Source organism: Anomaloglossus baeobatrachus, chromosome 1 (assembly GCF_048569485.1).
Source record: "Anomaloglossus baeobatrachus isolate aAnoBae1 chromosome 1, aAnoBae1.hap1, whole genome shotgun sequence".
Lineage (NCBI taxonomy): Eukaryota > Metazoa > Chordata > Amphibia > Anura > Aromobatidae > Anomaloglossus > Anomaloglossus baeobatrachus.
In genome coordinates, this window is record NC_134353.1 from 310,056,199 (window position 1) to 310,078,968 (window position 22,770).

The window sequence follows — 22,770 nt, forward strand, 5'->3', positions numbered from 1 at the left end:
CAGGTGTTTGTCATGTAAAAAAACATTCAAACAAGAAACATTTCCAAAGTATTTCTTTGTTAATGTCACCGTTAATCTGTACAATTCAATTAAAAAACAAAACTGAAATCTTTTTGAATAGAAATAAAAAAGTAAGACCTAAAACAATGTGGTTTCATTTACGTACAGACCAAAAGTTTGGACACACCTCATTCAAAGAGTTTTGTTTATTTTCATGACTCTGAAAATTGTAGATTCACATTGAAGGCATCAAAACTATGAATTAACACATGTGGAAGGAAATACTTAAAAAAGTGTGAAACAACTGAAAATATTTCTTATATTCTAGGTTCTTCAAAGTAGCTGTTGCGGGCAGCGGAGCGCTGCGCTCACCACGCTCGGGTCCGGCGCTGCTGCTGCTCGGTAGCTTGAGCGGTGGGCCGGATCCGGGGACTCGAGCGGCGCTCCTCGACCGTGAGTGAAAGGGGTATTTTGGTTTGGGGATTTAGTCCGTGACGCCACCCACGGGTTGTGGTGAAGATGGGCACCACCGCTGCTGGTGATGGGGATCCCGGGAGTGATGGTAGGGAGCATCTGGGATGTTGTTTTTCCCCCTCCGTGGGTAGGGGTCGGTGGTCCCGGGGCCCGATGATGTGACGGGGAGGCAAGGTTGATGAGGTGCAGGGTTGCAGGGACAGCGCGGCACGGTGCCGGATGGCACGGATGTACTCACTCAGCAAGAAAGGTACAAAGTCCTCGGTAAACCAAATGGCTGGATGGATGGGTCCCGCAGCCGGCTGCTGTGTCTCTCCCCGGACAGGTGATGGTGGCTGTCTTTCCCTGCACCTTGATGTTCTCGTTTTGACTACTGTGGATCCCCAACGGTAGTCCGCTCCCCGGTGTATGTGTACCGGAGGAGCCCGTTTGCCCGCAGGCGCTGGCCCTTGGGTCTCTAGCCTTAGGCGGTAGCTGTATACCCTCACGGTGTGGGCAGTTGCCTTCAATCGGGTCTTTGGTTGTTAGGAAACCCCTGGGGTTCCGGTCGCATTCGGATTTGACTATTGTCGGCGGCTCCAAGCCTGGTCGGGGTCCGATGGCCCTGCCTATGTGTGCTGGCTTCACTTCGCTCCCCGGTCGGTACCGGCGGGCCGTCGCCCGTCCCCGGTCCTACGGTTTCGCGTTGCTCCACCACTCCTGCAGACGGCCACCACCGTCTGCCAACCTTGCTGTCGTGCCTGGGCCACAAACCCAGACACACCAGTGTCTCAGCTCCTCACTCTTCAATCTCCTACACTCAACTCCTGACTTCAACTTCAACTGACACTTTTCCCGCCTCCAGGCCTGTGAACTCCTTGGTGGGTGGGGCCAACCGCTTGGCTCCGCCCCATCTGGTGTGGACATCAGACCCTGGAGGGAGGCAACAAGGGTTTTGTGTATGGCGGATATCACTGTCTGATGGGGGTGGGGGTGTTTGTGTGTTATCTGTGACGACCTGGCTAGGCCAGGGCGCCACATAGCCACCTTTTGCTTTGATTATTGCTTTGCACACTCTTGGCATTCTCTTGATGAGCTTCAAGAGGTAGTCACCGGAAATGGTTTTCACTTCACAGGTGTGCCCTGTTAGGTTTAATAAGTGGGATTTCTTGCCTTATAAATGGGGTTGGGACCATCAGTTGTGTTGTGCAGAAGTCTGGTGGATACACAGCTAATAGTCCTACAGAATAGACTGTTAGAATTTGTATTAATGGAAAGAAACAGGCACCTAAGTAAAGATAAACGAGTGGCCATCATTACTTTAAGAAATGAAGCTCAGTCAGTCCAAAAAATTGGGAAAACTTTGAAAGTGTCCCCAAGTGCAGTGTCAAAAACCATCATATGCTACAAAAAAACTGTCTCACATGAGGACTGCCCCAGGAAAGGAAGATCAAGAGTCACCTCTGCTGCGGAGGATAAGTTTATCTGAGTCACGAGCGTCAGAAATTGTAGGTTAACAGCAGCTCAGATTAGAGACCAGGTCAATGCCACACAGAGTTCTAGCAGCAGACACATCTCTAGAACAACTGTTAAGAGGAGACTTTGTGCAGCAGGCCTTCATGGTAAAATAGCTGCTAGGAAACCACTGTTAAGGACAGGCAACAAGCAGAAGAGACTTGTTTGGGCTAAAAAACACAAGGAATGGAATCTGTGCTTTGGTCTGATGAGTCCAAATTTGAGCTCTTTGGATCCAACCACCGTGTCTTTGTGCGAAGCAGAAAAGGTGAACGGATGGACTCTACATGCCTGGTTCCCAATGTGAAGCATGGAGGAGGAGGTATGATGGTGTGGGGGTGCTTTGCTGGTGACACTGTTGGGGATTTATTCAAAACTGAAGGCATACTGAACCAGCATGGCTACCACAGCATCTTGCAGCGGCATGCTATTCCATCTGGTTTGCATTTAGTTGGACCATCATTTATTTTTCAACAGGACAATGACCCCAAACACACCTCCAGGCTGTGTAAGGGTTATCTGACTAAGAAGGAGAGTGATGGGGTGCTACGCTAGATGTCCTGGCTTCCACAGTGACCAGAACCCAATCGAGATGGTTTGGGGTGAGCTGGACCTGAGAGTGAAGGCAAAAGGGTTAACAAGTGCTAAGCATCTCTGGGAACTCCTTCAAGACTGTTGGAAGACCATTTCCTTGAAGCTCATCAAGATGCCAAGAGTGTGCAAAGTAGTAATCAAAGCAAAAGGTGGCTACTTTGAAGAACCTAGAATATAAGACATATTTTCAGTTGTTTCACACTTTTTTGTTAAGTATTTCTTTCCACATATGTTAATTCATAGATTTGATGCCTTCAATTTGAATCTACAATTTTCAGAGTCATGAAAATAAAGAAAACTTTTTGAATAAGAAGGTGTGTCCAAACTTTTGGTCTGTACTGTATATGCACACCCTTAACCCCCTAACGACCAATGACACAAGTTGTGTCACTCCCTTTGATGCTGTCTCGCACGGCCAGCCTACATTATTACACGCACATGTTGGTTGATCTGATCAGCCGACATGTGCATTTAACAGGTGCCTCTGTGCCTGTTGACTAGTAAATCTCTGACAGTGGGACTTAACACTCGTTGACGGTGAGTGTGTCATTACCCGCCCCCATCGGCTGTCCAGTGACGTTATCACGGGTGCCTTTGGTTTGTCATGACATCCAAGGGTCAGCTGATGACCTCTGTCACTGTCATGATGTAGTTTCTGTGAATGCTGGCTAAGTGCCGGCATTCACAGGAGATCAGCATTTCTGCTGTTCAGTGGGATGCTAAAGCACTGCTCTGATCAGTAGAAACTGATCGGACAGTGCCAGTTTCAAGTGCCTTAAGGGGGCTAGTGTAAAAAAACCCCAGTTTTTAAAAATATAAAAAAATCACAAATGTTCAAATATATAAAGTAAAAAATAAATTAATATGTTCAGTAAATGGTGTAACGAGAAAAATCAAAACATCACAAACATCAAACAGAATTACATTTTTTTTGCTACCGCAACATTGCAATAGAATGCAATAAGAAGCAATAAAAGCATCTCATCTTCCCAAAAATGGTATAATTACAATTGTCAGCTCAAGAACCAAAAATAAGCCATCACACAGCGCGAAATCCCAAAAATGAGAACGCTACGGGTCTCAGAAAATGGTGACAAAAAACACAATTTTTTTTTTACAAATTTCAGAATTTTTTTTCCACCACTTCAAAAGCCCCAAAATATACATGTTTGGTATCTACGAATTTGTACTGGCCTGGGGAATTATGCAGCCTGGTCAGTTTTACTATGCAGTTAATATGGTAACTCAAAAAAACAATGGTGGAATTGCATTTTTTTTTTGCAATTTGACAGCATTTGGATTCCCTGCCCCCCGTTTTCCAGTACAATATGGGGTAGAATGAATAGTGTCATTCAAAAGTACAACTTGATCCACAAAAAACAAGCCCTCATATGGCTATATTGACGTAAAAATGAAAAAGTGACTCTTGGAAGAAGGGGAGAAAAAACGAAAATCATTGGGTGAAGGAGTTAAACTGATACTTTGTTGAAGTACCCTTGATTTTATGACAGCATTCAGTGTTTTTGTATAGGATTCTATCAGCCTGGCACATTTACAATTGGCAATTTTTGCCCACTCTTGTTTGCAGTAGCGCTCCTAATCTGTCAGATTACGAGGGCATCTCCTGTGTTCAGCCCTCTTCAAGTCAATCCACACATTTTGAATTGGATTTAGGTCTGAGCTCTGGCTGGGATACTGCATACGTTTGATCTTCTGGTGAAGCCATTCTTTTGTTGATTTAGAGGTATGCATAGGGTCGCTATCAGGCTTAAAAGTGAAATTCCTCTTCATATTCATCTTCTTAAAAGAAGCCTGAAGGATGCAAAATTGACAGATATTTGGAACAGTTCATAATTCCCTCTGCCTTGACTAAAGCGGTCTTTACACGCTACGATATCGTTAATGAATTATCGTCGGGGTCACGTTGTTTGTGACGCACATCCGGCGTCATTAACGAGATCACAGCATGTAACACTTAAGAGCAATCTTAGACGATCGTAAAAGAGGGCAAAATCGTTTGCCGTGAAGAGGTCGTCCTGAAACAAAAAATAATTTTCAGGATGTTAGCGATGTTGCTCCTCGTTCCTGCGGCAGCATACATCGCTATGTGTGACACCGCAGGAGCGACGAACATCTCCTTACCTGCCTCCACCGGCTATGTGGAAGGAGGAGGTGGGCGGGATGTTTACGTCCCGCACGTCTCCGCCCCTCCGCTTCTATTGGCCGCCTTCCGTGTGACGTTGCTGTGATGCCTCACGACCCGCCCCCTTAGGAAGGAGGTGGATCGCCGGCCAGAGCGACATTGCAGGGCAGTTAAGTCCGTGTGACGGTGGTAAGCGAGGTTGTGCGCGACGGGCAGCGATATGCCCATGTCTCACAACCGACGGGGGCGGGTACAATCGCTTGCAATCTCGCTAGCAAGTTCGCAGCGTGTAAAGCCCCCTTAAGGCCTCAGTACCAGCTACCAAAAAACAGTCTTAAAACATGAACTTTATATGGGGCTAATCAGAACCACTATAAATGATGGCACCTGTGTACTGACTACTGTTTAATATGAATTTAAATATGATTTGTAAATTCTGAACACATTCACATTCCCAAATTTAGGAAGGTGTTCACACTTATGCAACCACATTATTATACTTATTAAAGACATGAGGAAAGAGTTTTTTAGTGCAAAAAGGGGGGTGCAAATTTATTTAATAAGGTGAAAATCCAATAAATACATATTAAAACCAGGACCGTACCTCAACATAAATACGCATCACATAGGGGTGGGTACTACACAAGATTCATTAAGGTAAAAATTGTCAATATCAAATATAGATCAATTTTTGCATCAAAGTATCTCCATATTGGAGTATGTACAAGAGAAGTACCAGAGTAGTATTCCCTATGTTGATTACATACATGCGTACCAATTCAATGATAATGAAATATAAACAAGCAGGTCCGCGTCAGAAAGCAAGAGGTTGGTCACTGGGAGTAGAAACCTCAACTCAGCCCAATGCACGTTTCGATATCTTTAGTGTATTATCATCTTCATCAGGGGGAGGCGCCGTATCTGGGTCCGCAATACACCGGGCTTAAATACCGTACTAAATTGTCAGACATCCGGAAGACATTAACTATTGTATGGTGTTTAGGAGCATTTTGCTTATCAAATTATTATACTTGTAGCTTTTGTTATTCTTATTTCTCCCCTCAAAATGAATTACATTTTTTTCTCAACGTGATTGTAGAGATTATGGGAAACAATAAAGGTAGAAAAGGTTCTGAAATTATTCTTCTTGGTAGGATTTTTTTTTTCAATTGACAAAAACCCGGTATTTCACCAGGGGTGTGTAGACTTTTTATCTCGACTGTATATACAATTCCAAAAATGAAACCTGTTCACATTTATTTAAAAGGGTTTTTATCATGGCTTACTCTATGGTCTTTCTAGTATTCTTGAATACAACAAAAGTGGACAACAATAGTGCAGTTTGCATTTGCTATTCTTGCCATCAAATGTAGTGCGACTTTGATAGAGCCCTGACTGAACTCATTAAAAATTAATGGACACCAGAGATATCTGTTTGAAAAAGGATCCAGTTAATTTGTCATGTCTCCTCTATAAATGGAAGACAATGGAAACAGAGCCTTCCTATTTCCAAGTATCTACTGCAAACACATTCCAGAAGGATTTGGAGAGATAAAATAATTCTCACTCTCCCAGGACATATCTAGAAGGATGCTTTATTCCGTCACCATGCTGTGCAGTAAATGTAGGGGACGAGAAGGAAAAAAATTTGGTTTAAATGTACAAAAAGGATTCCAAATAACCTGGGTAGAATTATGGTTTACTAGTGTCACACACGGACTTGGGGAAGGTCCGGCATGGGGTTAAGACACACAACAAACCCCATCAATTAAGAAATACACTGGGGGCACATTAACAATGGTGGGCCTTGGTGCTAGTGAGGGGAAGATGGGACACCTCCTGCACTCACTTGCAGCTGCATCCTGCACTCCTAGACAGTTCCTACACAGGTTCTGTACCTGTCGCCAAGCAGGATACCTGAAACCCTGAGAGACCCTGTAATAACCCTGGGTAATGAGCTAGCAGATAAGGATAACTAGTCCCTTTGCTGCACTAATACAACATGAAGGGAAGGTATGACAGACAGGGGAAACAACAAAAGGATAAAGCCCAAGTTCACGGCTGCAGTCAGACACCAGGACTGCAGCCTACACTGCTTCACTGCAACAAGCGCTCCAGCAGCTCCTTCCACCTTGAGGCCAAAATGGTACAGAGGGATTCAGAATAACCGGTGCCCTCTACTGAGAGAAGTGACCACATATAGGGGATGGGAGTGGTCACCAACCAGAAACACCTGAGGCCAGGAGTCAGAAGCTGCTGAAAAACAAAACTGACATTAACCCTTTTAGCACCAAAGGAAAGGGAATAAGTTTAATGTGAGACATCTCAGTTGGCAAATAGAGACTCTGGCCCAGATCCTGTCACAAGTCACTAGTAACATAGAGATGACTGTAACAATTAGTCTACGCGTTTCAAAGCAATCCAGCCTCTTCCTTAGGACAAAACCATAATATCTGGTTACCATCTGATATCTGGCTCTTACACATGCATCAGTGGTTGTGTCACACACAACCAACTCAGGTGAGGAGCTAATACTCTCATCCTTGCCCCGGTTACGACTCTATTGCGCTTGTTTTTCTGGGTTAGTTTTTCCCACTAAATGAAGGGGTACTCATAGCTAGCATCAAATGGTGGCAGCGAATTAGTGCTAGACAGCACTTTCTCACAATGTCATGTCCCTCTTATGCGTGTCATTACAATGGTTACATTATAAAATATCATAAATATACATATAGTGAAAATATGAAAAACAGTATATAATATAATAGAGAATAGCAGGTTTCCGTAAGCAAATTTATAGGGGTTGTACCAAATTTGGAAGTTATCCTCTATCCCCATCTTATCTCAAAAACTGAGACACCAAAGGGCCCCATGTGAATGGAGTGGTGGTCAATTATTCGTACTGCTCTGCATGTGAGAATGCATGATGGAGGTAATACTAGAGTGTTTCATTTAGCTGGCTTAGCAAGTCTAAAGTGGGCTTTACACGCTACGATATATCTAACGAGATGTCAGCGGGGTCACGTCGTAAGTGACGCACATCCGGCATCGTTAGTGATATCGTAGCGTGTGACAGCTATGAACGAGCAGAAATACTCACCTTCTCGTTCATCGCTGACACGTCGCTCATTTTCTAAAAATCGAACGTCCTGTTGTTCATTGTTCCCGAGGCAGCACACATCGCTCCGTGTGACACCCCGGGAACGATGAACTGCAGCTTACCTTCAGCTGCCGGCAATGCGGAAGGAAGGAGGTGGGCGGGATGTTTACGTCCTGCTCATCTTCGCCCCTCCGCTTCTATTGGCCGGCCGCTGTGTGACGTCGCTGTGACGCCGAACGTCCCTCCCCCTTCAGGAAGTGGATGTTTGCCGCCCACAGCAAGGTCATTTGGAAGGTAAGTGCGTGTGACGGGGGTTACAACATTGTGCGACACGGGCAAGAAATTGCCCGTACCGCACAAACGATGGGGAATTCACTCCTATCGGGGAGAAGGCAGTGAGCCCCTGTTAGATGCCTGTGGCAATCGTTTGAGTCCCTTGAGAATAAAGGTGGCTTTACACACTGCAACATCGCAAACGACATCGCTGTAACGTCACCGGTTTTGTGACGCAATAGCGACCTCCCCATCGACATTGCAGTGTGTGAAACACATCAGCGACCTGGCCCCTGCTGTGAAGTTGCTGATCGCTACAAATCGTTCAGGACCATTTTTTGGTCCTTTGTTTCCCGCTGTGCAGCAAAGTCTCAGTGTGTAAAAGGACTTTACAGCGACTTCGTTAGCGTCTTCCCTTTCAAAAAGCTGCTTTACAACGTCTCCAAAGACTAGCTAGGTCGTTCTGCAGGTCCGGATCGCTGTTGCGTCGTTGGCCAGGTTTGCCTGTTTGATAGCTCACCAGAGACTTTGTAGCGATCCCGGCCAGGTTGGGATCGCTGGTGGGATCGCTAGAAAGTCTCAATGTGTAAAGGGGCCTTAAGGGCTTGTTCTGATCCTTTTTCCCTAACATAGGCAATAGAAACATTTATCCTGAATATGTCTGTCATACACAGGATAGGTGATAACTTGAGACTCCCACTGATCGCAAAGACTGGACTTTGAAATGTCTTTTTAGAATGGAGATGTTGCCATACAGTAATCAATTATCTCTGGCATTCTCAAACATAATAAAGTCCTGAAGATATCCATTGTAACCAGACATTTCAGATGCCTGTTGTCTGTTTTGTCAGACCTACAGAGATCAACAAGAGTAACTTAAGGTACTGTCACACATAACGAGATCGCTAGCGAGATCGCAGCTGAGTCACCGGTTTGGTGACGCAGTAGCGATCCCGTTAGCGATCTCGTTATGTGTGACACTTACCAGCGATCAGGCCCTTGCTGTGAGATCGCTAGTCGTTGCCGAATGGTCCAGGTCATTTTCTTCAAAGGCGATGTCCTGCTCGGCAGGACACATCGCTGTGTTTGACACTGTGTGACAGGGTCACAGTGACTGCTGAGATCGTTATACAGGTCGCTACTGCGACCTCTATTGTTCCTGCATCGCTGGTAAGATCTGGCTGTGTGACATCTCACCTGCGACCTCCCAGCGACTTACCTGCGATCCCTATCAGGTTGCATCGTTTTCGGGATCGCTGGTAAGTCGTTGTGTGTGACTGGGCCTTTAGGCTGGGGATGAATATGTAGCGCCCCTGAAGCCATCAGTAGCTATAAGGAACTGCATCCTGTCAAAGATGCAGGGCCTACCCCCAGGGACCCAGAAGACTAGTGTCGGTAACACCAAAACACATATATAAGCCCTGTTTTCCCTTCATCAAGGACTGGTGTTAGGCTAGGCTTGGACCCAATGAATGGCCACCTAGGAGTGGAACCGATCCAGTCCACTAGGAGGAGGGGTCAGACAGTCAGTAAATGGAAGTGACAGGAGATGAACGCAACCGAACTGACAGGAGTGTGTAACAGTGACCTGTCAGGTGCAGGCATATGGTTGCTGAAGGAGTACGGTGGAGTACTCTCGGAACCATAGCACCGATGGGGTACAGAGCCCTAGGTCAGGCAAATGCTCCAGGCAGACCTGATAAAATCTGTACAGTGAGGGGACCATCCAGGACCTCACTGAACGTAAAGTCCAGGGCACCAGCAGTGACGGGAGAAGCAGGGACGAGAACAAAACACCGACCCTACAGGGTTCAAACTGCCCACCGTACGGACTAAGACGGAAAGACTACCAGGAGGAGATCCCCAGACGCTACAAGCCACAGGGACCCATCAACCAGAGACAGGTGCAGGGGAAAGAAGCCACCAGGTTACCACACCGGCACTGGGACTAAGGGGACCAGTGGTGAGGACCAGCCTTCTTCGGGTTGCAAGCCATAACAATGCTGTGAGTAAAGAAACGAGTGTAACTGGTTTCTTTCTGAGCCTGACTCCATCACCTATTCCCTGGGGCCTGGCCCTCCTTGCAGAGGGACCAACATCAATGCTGCCATTAATATCGGCCCCAGCGGTGAGAGACTGTGCAGCGGCAGCTCCATCTACATAACCGCATCCCGCAAGTGGCGTCACGACAAAACCTTTATTATTATTATTCTCCTGTATATAACCCCTTTCAAGCGACCCCCAGGGTCACGGAACCAGGCAACGGCCACCCAGTGAACTGTCCCAGTAAATATATTGCCCGGGACCAAGTACCCCAAATCCCTAGGGTGCGTCACATAGTGACTGTGGTCATGATGTGCGACCCCCGGTAGACCTCTGAAGTCATGGTAGTGGGTCCGACTGGTGATGTGGCCATACTGGGCGTGTGCGACAGGCTTTTGTAATGGAGGTTAAAAAAAATATTAAAAAAGGGAGAAAAATAATAAAATACATAAAGAGTCTGTGACGTCAGTGGGGATGTTCAGCTGTGGTATGACCGAGCACTGCTGGAGGTCCCCAGAGGTTAGGTGGTGATGTACAGTGCCAGAGGATCGTCCCCTCGACCCCCAAACTAGGTATGGTTTCTGTGGATCTTGAAGTAGGGATGGCGCAGCAGAGAATAATTTAGTCAGAGACAGGACGCTCTGCAGATTATTCCAGAACATTCCTTACAGCATTCACAATAATGGTGGTTTGACTTGCCCTAAGGATAAGAGTTTAGTTTCTCTGCTGTCTGGTGGTAGTGTATTCCTCCTGCCGCTACCTTCCCTACCTGGGAAAAGGTGTCTTGAAATCCTTGGATTTTAGAGACAAAGAAACTAAACTCTGGATCTTTAATCCCTTCCAGCGAGCAGACAACTTGAACCCTGAGGGAAAACTCACTGTTTCTTCTAGAAGTTTAAAGACTCAATCACGTCACTGGGCTCTTGGGCACTCCTGGGCACTCCAAGTTCACTTCTCGTTATGAAAAGACTAATTAATAGCAGTTTCTCAGTTTGCCACTGACCATGAAAGTCCAGGTGGTCTAGGGACTAATACCCTGCCAATTTGTTTGCTGGCCCCTCTAGGACAGGACCTCTCCATATTAAACTTCTCTCAAACGCTGACACCAACTTTAACTGAATTTCCCTCATACCTAAGCTCCTCCCCTTTTCCTTCTAGAGCGCTCACATAAGCCTTGTTATCAGCTCAGGTGAACAGCCCCAAAAAGGGAGTGTAGGCAATTTTTGTATGTGGTGAACAGCAGAGAAAACCAAATCTCATCAAAGCTGGCAATACATGTTATGCAATGAAATATACATGCAGCCATTCTTTGTGGTGACTCAGTCACAGGGCGCCACAACAACACAAGTCACGCGGTCAAAGTTTATTTAGTGTCACTGCTACTTTGCAACAAAAAACAAGTGGATGGAGTTGCATTGCGACACTGAGAGTACTGTGACTGCAACAAACAAGCAGCAAAAAATCCAAATGGTTACAGTTTCTTGCTTGTCGCGGTTGCAGTACCCACAGGATTGCATTGGCGCCCCATTCACGTGTCTTGTGCTGCAATGTAGGAGGAACACTGAGCAGTCTTTCTGAAAACTTTCCCTGCTGGCTAGCTATATTGCAGCAAAATAAACTATACTTTACCTACCCTTCCAAGTCCAGTATCCCTGTGCCCAGCTGATTTAGTATAGTCTGCAGTGATGTCGTCATGTTGACAGCTATGCAGGCAATCACTAAGCTCTGCTCCTCTGCCGATGCAGATGGCGAGGGACATTGAGCTCAGTGATTGGCTACAGCGGTGTCGATGTGACGTCACCGCTGCAGCCAGAGCTGGCCCTTGGGAAAGTAAGTAAACAGCAGTGTTCTTTATAATTAAGTAAGCCAGCAGGTGAACACATCCTGAAAGGAGACAACCCATTAAGCACTCCATATGTGTTTGATGAGATTCAGCTGGCCCTGCCTATTTTGGCAAAACAGTCAGACAATGATACCTTTTGACTTTACATAAGTGTTTGCCAAGCAAAAATGATGTCAGGGGGAAACATGGACAATCCTTTTAATTTCAGGTGAGATTTGTGACGCACCCCAGGGCTTTGGGGTACTCGGTCCCACCTTGTAATTACTGGGGAATATCACAGGTGGCCGTTGCCCGGTTCTGTGACCCTGCGGTCGCTTAAAAGGGGTTTTGTACAAGGGAGAAATAAAATTAAAATGTTTTTCGTGACGCAAGTTGCGGTATGCGGCTATATGGGGAAAACCGCCGCTGCACAGTCTCTTACTCCTGGGGCTGGTGGTATTGGGCAGCTTAGGTGTGATGGCTCTCCGCAAGTAGAGCTAGGCCCAGGGATGATGATGGTGGTTGTAATATATAGATGCAGAGGTGCAGGAAGAATTCAGACAACACAGTGGCTGCGGTTTAACTTGTGCTTTACTCACTGGTTTGGAGTTGCTGCAACCTGGTTTGTGCTGGTCTCTACCAATCCAGTATTCCCTTTGTTCCAGTGCCGGTTTAGTGAATAGGTGAGCTTTATTTACATGCAGCATTTTGTAGTTGGTGGGCCCCCTTGGCCTGGAGCATTTTTGGGGTCCCCCACCTGTTGTCTCCGTCCTAGCCCATACGGCAGGCAGCTTGAACCTTTTATGGGTCGGTCCTCTGTCCTCGTTCCCAGGTTCCCTCTCTGCTGCTGTGCCCCAGACACTAACATCGGTAAGGTCCTTGATGGTCCCCTCACTGGGCAGATTGTTATCAGGTGAGCCTGAAGCGTCTTCCTGAACTAGGGCTCTGTATCCCATCGGTGCTTAGTCCAGTGAGTACTCATGCCGTACTCTCCCTGGCAACCATACTCCTTTTTACTCAGTAGTCACTTCACACTTTCCGTCAGCACGTCGCCTTCTGACTGACTGTGTCTGACATTTCACTATCTCACAAGATGTCTTCCGTCCACTCCACTGACTAGACCTTCCTCCTCCCAGGTTTCTGACTAGTAGATTGGATGAGTCTCAACCAATAGGTGACCATCCATCAGGTCCATCTCTAGCCTGTTACTCAGTCTGGGGAAAAGGGCGTGTGTGTGTGTGTGTGTGTGTGTGTGTGTGTGTGTGTTGTCGTGGTTACCGGCACTGGGCTTCCAGGAATCCTGGGTTAGATGTAGTACTATGTGGCACCTGACACTCAGGGGTGCCACATTTGCCTCCTATCTTCTGTATCAAAGCAGCAAAACATATATACCCTGATTCAATAAGACTGGTGATGTACATGCCAGTCTTAATGAACGGTATCGCTGGCGTCAGATGCGCCTAAAGCTGGTGTCACACATAACAACGACGACAACGACGTCGCTGCTACGTCACCATTTTCTGTGACATTGCAGCGACGTCCCGTCGCTGTCGCTGTGTGTGACATCCAGCAACGACCTGGCCCCTGCTGTGAGGTCGCCGGTCGTTGCTGAATGTCCAGCTTCATTTTTTGGTCGTCACTCTCCCGCTGTGACACACACATCGCTGTGTGTGACAGCGAGAGAGCGACGAAATGAAGCGATCAGGAGCCGGCACTGGCAGCTGCGGTAAGCTGTAACCAGCGTAAACATCGGGTAACCAAGGGAAGACCTTTCCCTGGTTACCCGATGTTTACGCTGGTTACCAGCCTCCGCTCTTGCTGCCAGTGCCGGCTCCTGCACTGTGACATGTGGCTGCAGTATGCATCGGGTAATTAACCCGATGTATACTGTAGCAAGGAGAGCAAGGAGCCAGCGCTAAGCAGTGCGCGTGGCTCCTTGCTCTCTGCACTGTGACATGTAGCTGCAGCACACATCGGGTTAATTAACCCGATGTGTACTGTACCTAGGAGAGCAAGGAGCCAGCGCTAAGCGCGGCTCCCTGCTCTCTGCACATGTAGCGACGTTATGATCGCTGCTTCTGCTGTGTTTGACAGCTAAGCAGCGATCATAACAGCGACTTACAAGGTCGCTGTTACGTCACCGAAAATGGTGACGTAACAGCGACGTCGTTGTCGCTGTCGCTTAGTGTGACACCAGCTTAACTCATTAAGATGCTTGCGCTACTTAATGAATTGAGTGCATCTGAAAAGTGCTGTGTGCCTCCACTAGAAATGTTACTCCAGTCACTAAAGTGGGCAACTTGTAATGAATATGATGGGCGGGTTTAACCACTCTCCATCCAGCACATTCTCTACTCGTATTGGCGGAGCTAGCTGGGACTAAAGTGAAAAACGTCAAATGTCACAACATTTTTATGATATTTCAAGGTGTTTTATGCCTAAAAACTCTAGTAAACACCTTCATGACTTGGGGCCATAATATGTAAGGAAGAACAAGGCAACAGCTGTCTGCTGATCAAATGTTTGACAGACAATTGTTTCATGTGTATGGCTAGCTTTTATTTCTCAATTAATGCTAAGTAATGGTAAGTACGGTAATTTGTATGATGACAAATGTGTTTTATTGCAGAATATTGCTGAAAAATCATAATGGTATTGATGAACATTATAGAATGAAATTTAGTTAAACATTAACATCAAAAAAGACAGTCCTGCTCAATATCGTCATTTCTCTAGCACGTAAATGGAGCATTTATTAAACTTAGCTTTAGGCTATGTTTACACAGTGCATCTTTTACTGTCTTTTTGGTAAAGTTTTGTGGTCACACAGATGCACCTAAATGCATTCATTTCCTTCCCCTAGCAAAGTCTATGAGATTTCTATTTTGCTAGCTACACAGTGAATCTTTTGTTGGCTGCATCTTGGCTGCGTTTTTGAAGAAGTAGCTAAAATGCAGCATGTCATGACCACTGAGGAAGGATTCTCCGGTCGTGATGGTTAGTATCCCCAACTTAACCTAATAAATAATACACCGACTGCATGTGACTTGGTTAAACAAATTGACCACAGCAGCCTTTATTACCTATTATTAACATTCTAACACAAGGGGACGCCGTCCAACGGGCGACCCCAAACAAATAATAGGTAACACATAAATAATAACTGTACACGTAACCCCATGTAGGCCCGGTCCAGAAACCACTTCCTCCACCAATATCCCTGGCCGCAACACTCCGACCCAGAGATGAGGTATTAATCACCCCGTGGATTAATACCCCCCAAACCTTGCAGAACCCCGTGCCTGCAATTTACCGGAACCCGGAGACACCATACCAAGACAGTGCCTCTCAGTCCAGCCACCAATCCCTTACAACCGCCTCTGGACCAGACCTACCCCCGCTGCTGCGACAGAACATACGACGCTTTGAAACCTGTATTCCTCCTTTTTTTTTTTTTTTTTTTTTTTTTTTTTTTAACTGCTTCATTCCATTTTCTCATTTTGTTTTCATTTTTTTTTTTTTTTTTTTAAAAAACAAAACATAGCCAAAACGAACTCGCAAAACACAAGGGCGGGTGGGCGGGAATCCATTTCTGTCCGGAGTCACAAGGAAGGTAAGACCCCTCCCCTATAGTTTATATACTAGCCCCCTCCCCACCCTACAGTGACCCTATTCCACCAATCCCCTATAAGGGCCCATAATGCCCTTTTAATTCACTTTATTAACCCCCTCACTCCCTCCCTTCCCTCTGGTCATGTCGCCCCTCCCCCCTATGGGGTCCATGGCTTTTTTGACCACTGAGGAAGGATTCTCCGGTCGTGATGGTTAGTATACCCACTTAACCTAATAAATAACACACCGACTGCATGTGACTTGGTTAAACAAATTGGCCACAGCAGCCTTTATTACCTATTATTAACATTCTAACACAAGGGGGCGCCGTCCAACGGGCGACCCCAAACAAATAATAGGTAACACATAAATAATAACTGTACACGTAACCCCATGTAGGCCCGGTCCAGAAACCACTTCCTCCACCAATATCCCTGGCCGCAACACTCCGACCCAGAGATGAGGTATTAATCACCCCGTGGATTAATACCCCCCAAACCTTGCAGAACCCCGTGCCTGCAATTTACCGGAACCCGGAGACACCATACCAAGACAGTGCCTCTCAGTCCAGCCACCAATCCCTTACAACCGCCTCTGGACCAGACCTACCCCCGCCACAGGACAGGACACGTGACACCTTACGTGGCCTGGACCCGCCACACACCCAAGGCTTGCTCCACCATCACGCAAACCCAAGGCCCATAGATCAGAACCAATCTCAGTAAGGTGAACCCCATCACCCCTTCGAAACTGCCACTTTGGCGACTCCAGATCCGCACGTCGCACGACAATACTGCCGTATCTCCACACGAAACGCGCAACCACCCGATTCACATGAGCCCGGGCGCGATTAAACTTCTCCACTGACCGTGCCCCCTCCACACCAATGTGGCCACAATCCGACCATACCACTATCAAACCCGGATACCTGGTCCATAAACGCAATAGATCCATCTTGATGTCCCAGATCAAATCACGTGATGCCCGCGCTCCCAAGTCATTTCCCCCCCCACGTGCAAAAACCAACACGTTCGGAGGTCTATCCACCCTGCAATAGTATTCAAACTCCGTCACGACCCTGCTCCATTCCATGCCCCGCACACCGAACCACTTGACCAATGCAAGCGATCTGTCCACACCCAACTGCCGACCATTCGGGCGAGCGTCGGCCCAACGGGCCCCCCCCAGAACACGAAGGAGTGCCCCAGAATCCATATCAGGCAGATTCCTACAACCACAGAAACTTTAACAAACAAACCCCACCAACGCCAATTTGCAGCAAAGAACCCCGACAAAGCCACAACCAACTACTCTACAAAGCCCTCACTGGGACAACCACTGTGGGCGCACATAACCCCGAAAACGATAATACTCCCACCAACCGATTCGTCTCACCATGTCATCACCCAGGCCCCAACGCGAAGCCTCCGCAGCCGCCCCGATCCTGAAGGAATGAGGCCCGTAATCTCCCGGGCATTCCCCCGCACAGCGCAAACAACTCCTCAGTACGGCCACAAACTGGTAACGAGACAACCAAGACCCATCCACGTGCCGTAACAGCGGGCCCAGAAGACCGCCCCAAGCCGCAAAACTTCCTCACCATCTGCACCAGGCACAACGCCTCCCCTTGCACCGCGTCCAGCACAACCAACCTGCCTCGACCCATCTGGTCTGTTTTGGACCGCTTAAGCTGACACTCTACTCTCCGTCCCACCACTGCCACAACCTCGGACATCAGACCACCCCCCTTGAACCTGGAAGGGCTCACCAACGCCCCAAAAAAGGCTAACACAAAAGCCGTGTCAAAAGCACCCTCTCATAAACTGAGACACAAATTTTTCGCAAACCATCCACCCATCGCCGGAACAAAACCAAAGAAATGGGCCGCCTAGCGTCCCGCTCCTTCGCCCCTTTACGAAAAAAACCTTCGAGGCCTGCCGCCCCCAAAATTCCGCGGCACGCCCCACTCACCCCTGACCTTCAACCAAAAGGCCCCAGCCGCCACCCTAAGTATCATTGCTGACGCTGACTCCCCAGTCCTGAAATCCTCGCTCACCAGTGCCAGTAGCGCCAACAAGTAATTTGCTCGCCCGTCACCAAACATAACTCCCAGCATCTCCTGCCCTTCACCGAATTCCTAATTAAACCCGCAATCAATGCCTCACCAGGCTCCACAAGTCCTCCGGACACACTGCTCCGATCTCGTCCGCCCCCCGGCATTAACTCCCACAACCTGTGGACTGAAAATGAGATAAAGCGTCCGCCACCCCGTTATCAACCCCCACCACATGTTTCGCAACCACATGAACGTGCCACAGTAAACACTTGAGCACCAAATGCCGCAGATAAGCCACTACCGGTCCGGACTCTGCTGACAAGCTGTTTATCGCATGCACCATCGCCTGATTATCGCAGTGATAGCACACTTGACGTCCCGAAAAATTGCGACCCCCCCACAATTCCACCGTCACCACGATCGGAAATAACCAAAGCAAGGCCAGATGCCTTACCAGACCAACCTGCCGCCATTCCTCAGGCCACCTCCCAACGTACCAATGTCCCTGAAAAAGGGGTGACGAAACCCGCCGACCCGGCCGCGTCCCTGTACAGTTCTAGCACACCATTGGGCACCACCTTCTTCAACCCCAAGGCTCGGCCGTTAAAACATTGCAAGAAAACATCCCAACCAGAAAATCCTCCTTGATCTCCCGCGTGACCCGCACAAAGTGCGCCGGGGACCGTACACCTGCCATAGCTGCCGCCAAAATCCTGGCGAACACCCGCCCCATTGGCATAATCCTGCACGCAAAGTTCAACTCCCCGAGCCAAGACTGCACCACCTTCAGCCGCCCTTTCCGTGCTGCCAGCATTGCTGCTACCACTCACCACAAGTCCACCATCTTCCCCTCCGGCAGCCTGCATTCCATAGCCAAAGAGTCAATCTCAATCCCCAAAAAAAAAACCAAAACGCATAACCGGAGCCGGCCCCCCCGATTTATCCTGAGCCAAAGGGATCCCAAAGCTATCCGCCACTCTCTGTAAGGCGAACAACGAGCCAGCGCAAACCATGGATCCCGCCGGACCGACACCAAGAAAATCATCTAGACAGTGGATAATGGAGGACAAGACGTCCCGCACCACCCACTCAGCAAAGGAACTACACGCCTCAAAATACAAACAAGAAATTGAAACAGCCCATAGGCAAACAACGATCAACATAAACTCATCACCCCACCAGCAACCCAGAAGGTGCTGGCTCTCCGGATGCACCGGCAGCAAACGAAACGCCGATTCTACATCCACCTTTGCCATCAATGCACCGCGTCCCGCCGCCCGCACCAAGTCCAGCGCTTTGTCAAACGAGACGTAGTACACTGCCGACAATTCCGGCGCGATGCCATCATTCACTGACGACCCCCCCGGAAATGAAAGATGATGGATGAGCCAAAATTTATTCGGCTCCGCCTTTGGCACCACCCCCAACAGGGACACCACCAGATTACTGCACGGCGGGCTCTCAAATGGACCCCCCATCCTGCCCAACTCAACCTCTGTCCCCAACTTCCCACCCCCAACCATAGGGTGGTCCCTCGCCGACCGAAAAGTACGACAAACCGGAGGCAATGCCTCAACCGCCGACGGAATCTGAAAACCGTATAAAAACCAAACCGCAAAATTGACGCCGCTGCCCCGTCCGGATACCTATTGAAAAATGGCCCATCGCCCCTATTTTCACTGGCGTCCTCCCTTTTACCAAACCCGTCCCCCCGCAGCCGGAGCACTCATGCTCGAACCTGCATGCTGCCCCAAATGTGCACCGGCCGTCGTTAACTTGCCAGCACAATCCCTTTTTTTTTTTTTTTTTTTATTGGGGTACCCGAGGGCCCAGCTCCCGTTCCCCCCGGCGCCGCCATGAAAGGGCTGGCTCGGGGCCGCCATTAAACGCATCCATAAGGAAATGTCCACATGGTCCCACCGCATGCCGGGCCGCAACGCCTTCCGCTGCCTAAAATGCTCATCATACCGCAGCCATGGCAAGCCCCTGTCCGTGCAATCCGCCTCCCCCAGCGCATCCCGATAACCACACAGAGCCGAGCAGTGCTCCGGCTCCTTTTCCCCTCTTACACTTGCCAAAATTGCGAACTCCTGCAGCCAATTGGAAAAGGGGACGAGGAATGAGCCTATAACGGCGTTTTTCTTCCCCTTCCCTTTCCTTCTTGGAGTCGTTCGGCTTCACCTTGTCCAGATTAAATTTGTTCAGGGGTAGCAGGGAAAATATCTTCACATACTCCCCCTTCCAAATCTTGTCTCTCACCTCCCTCTTGAGGTGAGACCCTAACTGTCCCTCAAAGCATACGTAAACTTAGCCCTATCATCCAAACGCACCACCTCATCCCCATTTTCCTTTTCTACCGCTGTTTAACCCGCGGGCTCCACTACTCCACCAACCGCACCCGTCCCTACCGGCGCCGCCTCGCTGCTGACCGACGCTGCGCCATCCACCGCCGACCCGTCCAAGCCGCTGCTGCCGCCGGCGCGCGCGCTAAACCCTGCAACAAGCCCAGCAACTGACTAAGCAAAGCTGACCCCCCCTGGCGCTGCCGTGCCCGCAGCCACCTCCCCAAAACTAGCACCCCGCGCCGCCAGCAATGCCGAATCCACGGCTAGCTCACCCGACCATGGCGCAGAAATGGAAATTGGTACCGCGACGTCCTCCGCCATCTGCTCGTCAGATTCGTCCCCCGACCTGAGGGCTCCCTCTTCTTCCTCGCTGTAGTCGTCCTCCACCATTCCAGCTCCAGAGGACGCAGCCGATGCATCCCCTCCACCCCGGCCGCCCTCCTGGGCTGCCGCGTGGGCACTGGCGGTGGGCATCCGTCTCTTCCTGTGCGGCGACAGCCCGCGAGACCGTCCTATCCCCCGGGCCGCCGCTGACCGAATCCTCTTCTTGGAGGAGCCTCTCCCTGAGCTCAGGGGCTCCCCACCGTCTCCTCCAGCCCTCCAGGGGCCCCAACCGTGGCATCCCGCCGGGTCCTCCCCGGGAGGGGGAGACCGCTGCTGCCGGGCGCAGTACTGATGACCTGAGGGACCTGGCGGGAACCGCAGGGCTCCTGCCGTCCCCCCTGCTCCCCGCAGCCTCACGGGTATCCGGGTGCCGCCTGCACACACCGGTCCCCCCGCTGGCTGCCTGCGCCCAGCCCCCCCCCGCCACCCACGGGGGGTACTGCTGGCCTCATTCAATTGCAGGGCCCGCTCCCATTTGGAAGCTGCCGCAGGGCCGTGTCACTCCGCAGGGTGCCCGTCACCAGGAGCAGGCCCCCCAGGCTGGGCACGCCCCCTCTCAAGCCTCCGATCACCGCTGGGCACGCCCCCCGGTCCCGGGCTGCCGCCGGCCTGTTTAATGGAGCCCGAGGCCTGGGACCGGAAGTAGGCCCCAGGCCGGGCCCGCCTCCGTCCAGGCCGCCGCTGGCCTCAGATCGTCGCCGGGCTCGCTCCCGGCCGGGAGACGCCGCTGGGCTCCTCACTCCAGCCCGAGGCCCGACATCAGAAGAAGGCCCCGGGCTGGCCACGCCCCCTTTGCGGCCGCCGCGGCCTCGCCGGAGATTCCTCCCTGCGGCCGGGGCAGACGCTGGAAGCAGCCGCTGCCCGCCCCGCCGCGGAGGGTCCCGAGGGGGGCTCTCACTGGGCCTCCTTGCCCCCCCTGCGGCCGGAGAATACCTGATGATTGGGGGGGGCCTGGAACGCCGCCCGCGGCCGAGGGGGAGACAAGGGGCAGGTGCCGACGGGGAAACCCAGGCAGCCCTGAAGTGGGACTGCACTGCCTGGGCCCCCGTGCACCGCCATCGCTGATCGGATCGTCCTGTCCCGTTCCTGGAGGTCCGCCATGCTGTTGGACAGGTCGGAATCCATTTCTGTCCGGAGTCACAAGGAAGGTAAGACCCCTCCCCTATAGTTTATATACTAGCCCCCTCCCCACCCTACAGTGACCCTATTCCACCAATCCCCTATAAGGGCCCATAATGCCCTTTGAATTCACTTTATTAACCCCCTCACTCCCTCCCTTCCCTCTGGTCATGTCGCCCCTCCCCCCTATGGGGTCCATGGCTTTCTATCTTTTTGCATTTTCCAGCGTTTTTGAGGCCTTCTTGTCAATAGATTTGACTGAAAAAACGCATTGGGCAAATTGCGGTAAAAACACATGTTTTTTTTGCATTTTTTTTAGGCCAAAAATGCGCATCTTAAGATGCACTGTGTGAACATAGCCTAACTGCAACTAATGTTAATGCTTACATTCTATGTAATGAACTGTGGAAATGTGGAACAATCCATTTAATCTGTCTGACATTTTCCCTAATGTATCTAATGTTTCCCTAATGTAGCACATGGGACATGGTCTGTTCAGTGCAGAAGCTCCTGCGGAGGACTTGTTCTCCAGAGAATGGACAATAGTGCCCAAGGTTGATGTGGGAAGTGGCCAAATCTTATACTGATACTAGCTGTAGTATCCGGGCGTTTCCCGGGATAGTAACTGTCACTGTCTCTCTCTATCTCTGCGTCTGTCTCTGTCTCTCTATCTCTGCGTCTCTCTGTCTCTTTATCTCTGTGTTTGTCTCTGTCTCTCTATCTCTGCGTCTGTCTGTCTATCTCTGCATCTGCGTCTGTCTCTGTCTCTCTATCTCTGCGTCTACATCTGTCTCTCTCTCTCTCTATCTCTGCGTCTGTCTCTTTCTCTCTATCTCTGCATCTGTCTCTCTGTCTTTTTCCTCGTCTGTCTCTTTCCCCGTCTGTCTCTTTTCCCATATGTCTCTGTCTGTCTCTTTCCCCATCTGTCTATGTCTGTCTCTTTCCCCATCTGTCTCTGTCTGCCTCTTTCTGTCTCTTTTCCTGTCTGTCTGTCTCTTTCCCCATCTGTCTGTCTCTTTTACCATCTGTCTGTCTCTTTCCCAGTCTGTATCTTTCCCAGTCTGTCTCTGTCTGTCTTTTTCCCAGTCTGTCTCTGTCTTTCTCTTTTCCCATCTGTCTCTTTTCCCATCTGTCTCTTTTCCCATCTGTCTCTTTTCCCATCTGTCCCTTTTCCCGTATGTCTCTTTTCCCGTATGTCTCTGTCTGTCTCTTTCCCCATCTGTCTCTGTCTGTCTCTTTCCCCGTCTGTCTCTGTCTGCCTCTGTCTGTCTCTTTCACTTTTTGTCTCTGCCTGTCTCTTTCCCCGTCTGT

General features: G+C 49.5%; 1 protein-coding gene across 2 annotated transcripts in view; it reads left to right on the forward strand.

The window, feature by feature from the left end:
• RASSF6 (Ras association domain family member 6) overlaps positions 1–22,770 on the forward strand; it is a 281,755-nt gene that overhangs the window by 128,029 nt on the left and 130,956 nt on the right. The window lies entirely within an intron of this gene.